The sequence below is a fragment of the Triturus cristatus genome, chromosome 12 (assembly GCF_964204655.1).
Source record: "Triturus cristatus chromosome 12, aTriCri1.1, whole genome shotgun sequence".
Classification (NCBI taxonomy): domain Eukaryota; kingdom Metazoa; phylum Chordata; class Amphibia; order Caudata; family Salamandridae; genus Triturus; species Triturus cristatus.
In genome coordinates, this window is record NC_140595.1 from 637,927,343 (window position 1) to 637,934,029 (window position 6,687).

The following is a 6,687-nucleotide window of genomic DNA, read 5'->3' on the forward strand; positions in this document are numbered from 1 at the left end:
ACGTAGGCTGTGAATCAAGACCCATTCTCCGTCCGTGCCGTAACTCCCAAAGAGGAACCGTGTCGCCCAGAAGCAGTATCCATAGCAGTTTCTGGCATGACAAGTACGATGCGTACTTCCTACGCGCCGGACGGGTCGTCACGTATGGCACGTCACAGCATCCGGAAAACAAGCATATCAGCTACGATTCGCGCCACAACTCAATACACAGCTACGAGACGGAACAGCTTGCAGTGGGTACGAGACGGAGCAACAAGCAGCGTGTACGACACGAACACATCATGAATCCCATCGCGCAGGTCATACCAGTACTCTACATCTATGACCGGATCAGGGACCGACACCGACGGTGCAGACGGTAAGTCAGACACCTACCACATAAACAAACGACACGTACCCGCAAAATGGCACACACACACAGGGGATACATATCCTGGCCACTAACAACAGCCCACCATACGGGTTGCATGGCCAGCACCACTAACACACCCACCCATAGGGGGCCTGTTGCCCATCACCCCTGCCACCCCTACTCACAGGGGACCAGTTGCCCATCACCCCTGCCACCCCCACTCACAGGGGACCTGTTTCCCATCACCCCTGCCACCCCCACTCTCAGGGCTTATGTTACCCATCACCCCTGCCACCCCCACTCATAGGGGAACTGTTGCCCATCACCCCTGGCACCCCCAGCCATAGGGGATCTGTTGCCCATCACCCCTGCCACCCCCACTCACGGGGCTTATGTTTCCCATCACCCCTGCCACCCCCACTCATAGGGCTTATGTTGCCATCACCCCTGCCACCCCCACTCACAGGGCTTATGTTTCCCATCACCCCTGCCACCCCCACTCACAGGGGTGATGTTTTCCATCACCCCTGACACCCCCACTCACAGGGGACCTGTTGCCCATCATCCCTGCCACCCCCACTCACAGGGCTTATGTTGCCCATCACCCCTGCCACCCCCACTCACAGGGCTTATGTTGCCCATCACCCCTGCCACCCCCAGCCATAGGGGACCTGTTGCCCATCACCCCTGCCACCCCCACTCACAGGGCTTTTGTTTCCCATCACCCATGCCACCCCCACTCACAGGGCTTATGTTGCCCATCACCCCTTCCACCCCCACTCACAGGGCTTATGTTTCCCATCACCCCTGCCACCCCCACTCACAGGGCTTATGTTTCCCATCACCCCTGACACCCCCACTCACAGGGGACCTGTTGCCCATCACCCCTGCCCCCCCCACTCACAGGGCTTATGTTGCCCATCACCCCTGCCACCCTCACTCATAGGGGACCTGTTGCCCATCACCCCTGCCACCCCCAGCCATAGGATGGGTGATGCGCAACACATCCAGCATACGCAAACATCCGGTATGTCCGCAAAATACATCCCCCACGACATCATGACAACAGTGTGTAGATTGTGACAAATGCCCACAACAGTGAATATGGCTACGAGCATACAATGTATGTAACAGCACATGTGTGACCAACACATGAGTGTGACAAACACAAGGCAAGCATCACCATAGCACTGTGGCAATGTAAAAAGAACACCCCCTCACTGTGTAGAACAGAAGTCAAGTGGGGGCTCACAAAATGCAGCAGATGTGGAGCATTGTGGTGATGGGGACCAAACCCCCCTCAACACAGTGACCAAAAGGTAAGTGTCATCATGGTCAAAGCTGCAAATAACTAACAGCATGTATGATCCCTGCTCCCAACACATCAAACACTTCTGGGGGAAAATAGTGGTTGTGTCCCATACACACAGAGATGTGTTGAGGCAAACAGTGCTGTGAAAAAATAATACTCTCGGCCATGTGCAGAAAAGCACCACACATGGGAGCTGACAATGCACACAGCGTACAATGACACAACAGCAGAAGTGACCATCACAAAGCATGCACACATCTCGAAAATAGACACACCAACCAAAACAACATGTGTAGACGGTAGGTGTCAGCTCACTAACTCACATTCCATGCCAGCAATGGCACCCAACAACCAGGATGAATGTGCAGAATGATGTAAAATGACTCACAGGGACAGCATGCAAAATCACAGAAACAGCATCCAGACAAAGGCCCACAACAGCAATACCAATGCACTGGTGCAGATGCACAAACACAAACAGGCAAACTCACACTGCACATCAGACACAACATGTGTGTGTGTGTGTGTGTGTCACAGTATCCACAGGCAACTACACAACACATGAGAGGGGCTGAACCACAGTGACACAGATGTGGACACAGTGCCATACAAAAGTAAACCATCATTGGGACACCCTCAGTGGGCAATCAGGCGTTGGGAGATGAGAGGGAGCGCAACAGACACATGTGACACTAGCTGGAATGAACACCAACTAACACAGCAAGAGACTGACACACAACAGCACAATCCCCAGGGACAAGACATTGGTGTGACACAAGCATGCATGACACCTCCACTGTGATGACAAAGGCAGATGTCATACAAACTGGGAAAACCGGACATGTGTCCTGTGCCACAAAGGTACATCACACATACACAAACACAAATCACTCAGCATGGCCCCTCATCCATGGACAAACGGGAGCTGAGGGACCATCCATGCAAACATTCACATCAATTCACCATCAACACCACACACCTGAACTACAACAATGTGAACCTGTGAAGCCCACATGGACAGGTGACATTGCACATGACAAACACAGGAATGTTGGCAGAAACTAAGGTGCACACACACATCACACAAGGACTGTTTACAACCCTGGGGAATGACAGACACACTGCACAGTATGCGGTACATGGCCATGACCTCAAAGCTCATGTGACTTTCACAATCCCTGCCACTGTCCCAGGACTATGCAGATGCCAAGGAGGAACACAAGGCACCCATGCTGACACCTGCCAGCATCGCTGCCGTGAACCCGACAAGTGGGAGCAGTCACACACACATACAAATGTCTCAATCACTGAAAACTACCACCTAGGGACAACTACATGATATTGCAAACAAAAAAGTGCCTTGAGGAACCCTCACTGTGTCCCATCTGTGTCTGACAACATCATCAACACTCAGAACTGACAAATCCCAATGATGATACACCAATTAACAGGAGTGAGTCATGCACCCACACATCTGGTAGCCCATTGGAAAAGTAGTGGGATTAACCCAGTACCACTCAGCAAGCATCAACAATACGAACATATCAAGGGAACACTGTCTGTGTATGAACAGGGATGTGGACACACACACATGCACATACAATACACACCATGGGCCCAGGCCATGTCACTGGACAACACACTAACTTGAGGGGACACATCTCCCGTGGGAATATAGAGCAAAACCGGGCACACGTAATAGATAAACAGTTGATACAAAATGAGAAATTATCTGAAGGTCGACAGCGGAAGTTCCATTAAAGCAGTTTTATGTAAGCAATATTCATGAGAAAAGCAACAACGCCAGCCGACACGTGTTTCGTCAACAGGTCGATGCCTGTGACTCTTCAGGGCTGGAAATGATATAATGTAACATAATCATGATATGTGAAAAATATAAGCATCTTGAACTAGTGTGGTGACATCACACAACACCCAAATAACAGTGAAAAACCCATAAGAGAAAATTGACTAGTAGTTCACAGTACTAACTTACCGCAAGACAGTAATCGTGGATTTGGAAAGAAAAGAAAATTAACCAAGAGGAAAGAAGGTCATCAATGGGAAAATGTGCATATTGCGCATACAATGAAATGAAAAAAGAAGGCACACCTGAGCGCGAGTGAAATAGGAGAGTAAAGCAACTAGTAATGCGCGCACGTCAGAGCGACATGGCTTGTAAAGCACAAAAGCAAAACATATCAGTGTTGAGCGAAAATACACAAATTAAAACAATCATTTAGATTAAGAAGAAAATTGAGCACAAGTGGCATAGGTGCTGTACTGCAGATGAAAGTGTTCTTAACAAATAGCACAACATTATTAACAATCAGGATGAACAGGAGAAAAATTAACCCCAATGTATTACATCATACACAATTAGAGCTACATTTAGGTAAAATTGTGAGCGGCAAAGTAAAAGGAATGAACACGGTGTAGCCAGAATGCTACAAATAAGCGATAGCAAATAAAAAGGGAGGAGGTGTGCATGGTGGGCTAACAATGCAGGAGGCTCGACTAAAACACAGTGAAAAGGAAAACACAGAGGAAAACAACAGCATGCACGATGGTGATGGTCGTGTGGTGAGAAAGAAGGGGATAAAAGTACCCGAGTAGAGCGTTATGCGGGTATCTAAAATGGGAGCAGAGGAATGAAAAAAGAATAATAATAAACTCAATTAGCTCATCGGAGCATACCCAAAACTGGGCAAAGACCAAAGAAAAGTGAGTGAAGGGTAAATATATAGCGTAAGCCAAGTGAAGGAGAAAATGTGCGACTCACCGGTGAACCGTTGATAAATCCGACCCGGTTAAAGGGTAATGGGAGCCGAAGGTAAGGCTATGAAGGTACTGGGAGAACACGGGCGCGTACGTCCGTGCACTGGCGGAGCCTGTAAGGAAGCACGAGTAACCGGTAAGTGTACTGGCACATCGAAGAGGGAAACTAAAACTCAAATTACACGTGGGTCGAAAGTGTGCCTTACCTGTAAGTGCAGGAAACAGCCTATGCTCGTCTCGTAATTGAGAATGGGAGGCCGGGTGGAAACAGGAAGTGGTATAAATCCTGTTTGGAGTCCAACGACTAGAGTGCTAACCGTGCTGCCTATTGTTGTGTACAGGAAGTGATGGACACAAGGATGAAAAGTGAAGGTGGTGTATAGGAAGAGGGGAGGAATAAGGCAACTGGAAAAATGCAAAACGAAAAGGTTTAACATATTACTACACAATAATGATGTCACATGAGTAAGAGCCGACTTTACAGTATAGCAGTCGGTACAAACGGGAGTATTGAGAACGAAGGAAACATCACGTTCTTGAACTGCATAATTGTTAACAATGAAAATAAAATTAACCCAATCTGTGCATATATAGTAGGACATTGAAATAAAATGATGACATGTGTCACCAAAAAAAATATTTTTTAACAGGTTACAAACAATACAACGTCAGAAGGAATCATGCATATAGGGCAATTTATCGAAGATGACTTCGAATCGCGGAAAACACGTAAATATTTGGTTGGTGAACATGAATCACAAAAACATAAATAAATATGCTAGAGTAAGAAATAAGGAATTGGAAGAAGAGCAAATGACAAATTCAATAAAATAAATGAGTTAAAAGTATCTTGGCAAGAAATGTGCAACTAAAATAGAGCGAAGGACTATTGTAATGAAAAAAGGAGGGGACAGAACAAAGGGCAAGTGAGTCATACCTTCTTGACAAAGAAGGGTATGGGAGATGACTCAAAGGGATCCCCATTACTCAGTATAAATCATCATAGAGAATGCTAACAAAAAGGGAAGGTGGGGGGGGGCCATGCAGAAGTCCTAAGAGCCCAAAAAGTATTGTAATTCATGGTCAGTGTTCTGGCCATGTCTCACAGTGTGTAGGTGCATAATCCAGGTCGCCTCAAGTCTTCTCAGTCTAAGTTCTCGGTTACCCCCCCCCCCTTATGTTAGGTTGGGCCACGTCAATTCCAAAAAAGGAGAATCTCTTGTGCGTGCCCTGGGATGGGCCTGATGCAATGTGTAGTGCCATGGGGTACCGTGTGTCCTGTTGGTGAATTGCTCTAGCATGTTCACCAATGCGGTCTTTAAGTGCCCTGATGGTGCTGCCCACATACTGGCTAACGCAGGAGCACTCCAGTACGTACACTACGAATTTGGTGTTACAGTTAATGTTCCCTTTGATTTCATAGCGATGTTTGTGGTAACTCTTGAATTCCTTGATTCCATTCTGTGCCCATTTGCACACTCCACAACACCCACATTTGTGAAAACCTTTGGCATGTGGTGTGAGCAAGGTGGTGGTTTTGGAGCAATGTGGAACAGTGGGACTCAATCTATTTCTCAGGGTCCTGCCGCGTCTGTACGCAATGAGGGGTTTAGTAGTGATGTTTTCACTCAATGCTTTGTCAGCTAGTAGGATGTTCCAATGTTTCATGAGGCTCTTTCTGATCACTGTGCTGAAATCATTATAGTCTATTATCAGTCTGGTTTGCGTAATTTGGGGTGCCTTGCGTGTATTGGGTCAAAGTATGCTGTCTCTTTTTAATCTCTTTATTCTGGTCGTGGCCTTATTGATCGTTCTTGGTTTGTAGCCTCTTTTGAGGAATCTGTCTTCCATGTCAATCATGCAGTTAATGAATTCAGTTTCCTCACTACAGTTCCTACGCGCCCTGACGAGTTCCCCATAGGGGATGGATTCTTTCTGGTGTGTTGGGGGAGAACTGGTCGCATGAAGAATTGCATTGCAAGAGGTCTCTTTACGAAACAATCTGCTATGTAAACAATTGTCTTTAACATAAAGTTCCAAGTCAAGGAATGTAATGAGGGATGTGCTCTGATTGCATGTAAATTTCATATCCATGTCATTGGTGTTAAGGTGGTTACAAAAGTCATCAAGTTCTCCTTGTGTATCGGACCAGAGGAGAAGACAATCGTCGATGTATCGACCCCAGTAAACAATATTGTTAATCCATTGGGCACCTTTCTCACCCCAGATCCAGATTGCCTCTAAT

At 47.0% G+C, this 6,687-nt stretch overlaps 1 protein-coding gene across 10 annotated transcripts in view; it reads right to left on the reverse strand.

Moving 5' to 3' along the window:
• LOC146776455 (uncharacterized) overlaps positions 1-4,736 on the reverse strand; it is a 228,479-nt gene extending 223,743 nt beyond the window's left edge. For all 10 annotated transcript variants that reach the window (XR_014971994.1, XR_014971990.1, XR_014971995.1 and 7 more), the window contains exons 1-2: positions 4,649-4,736; positions 4,447-4,555 (exon numbers count right to left, since the gene is read on the reverse strand). The gene's annotated coding sequence lies outside the window, so the exon portion shown is untranslated. The remainder of the gene's footprint in view (positions 1-4,446; positions 4,556-4,648) is intronic.
• Positions 4,737-6,687: the final 1,951 nt, after the last annotated feature.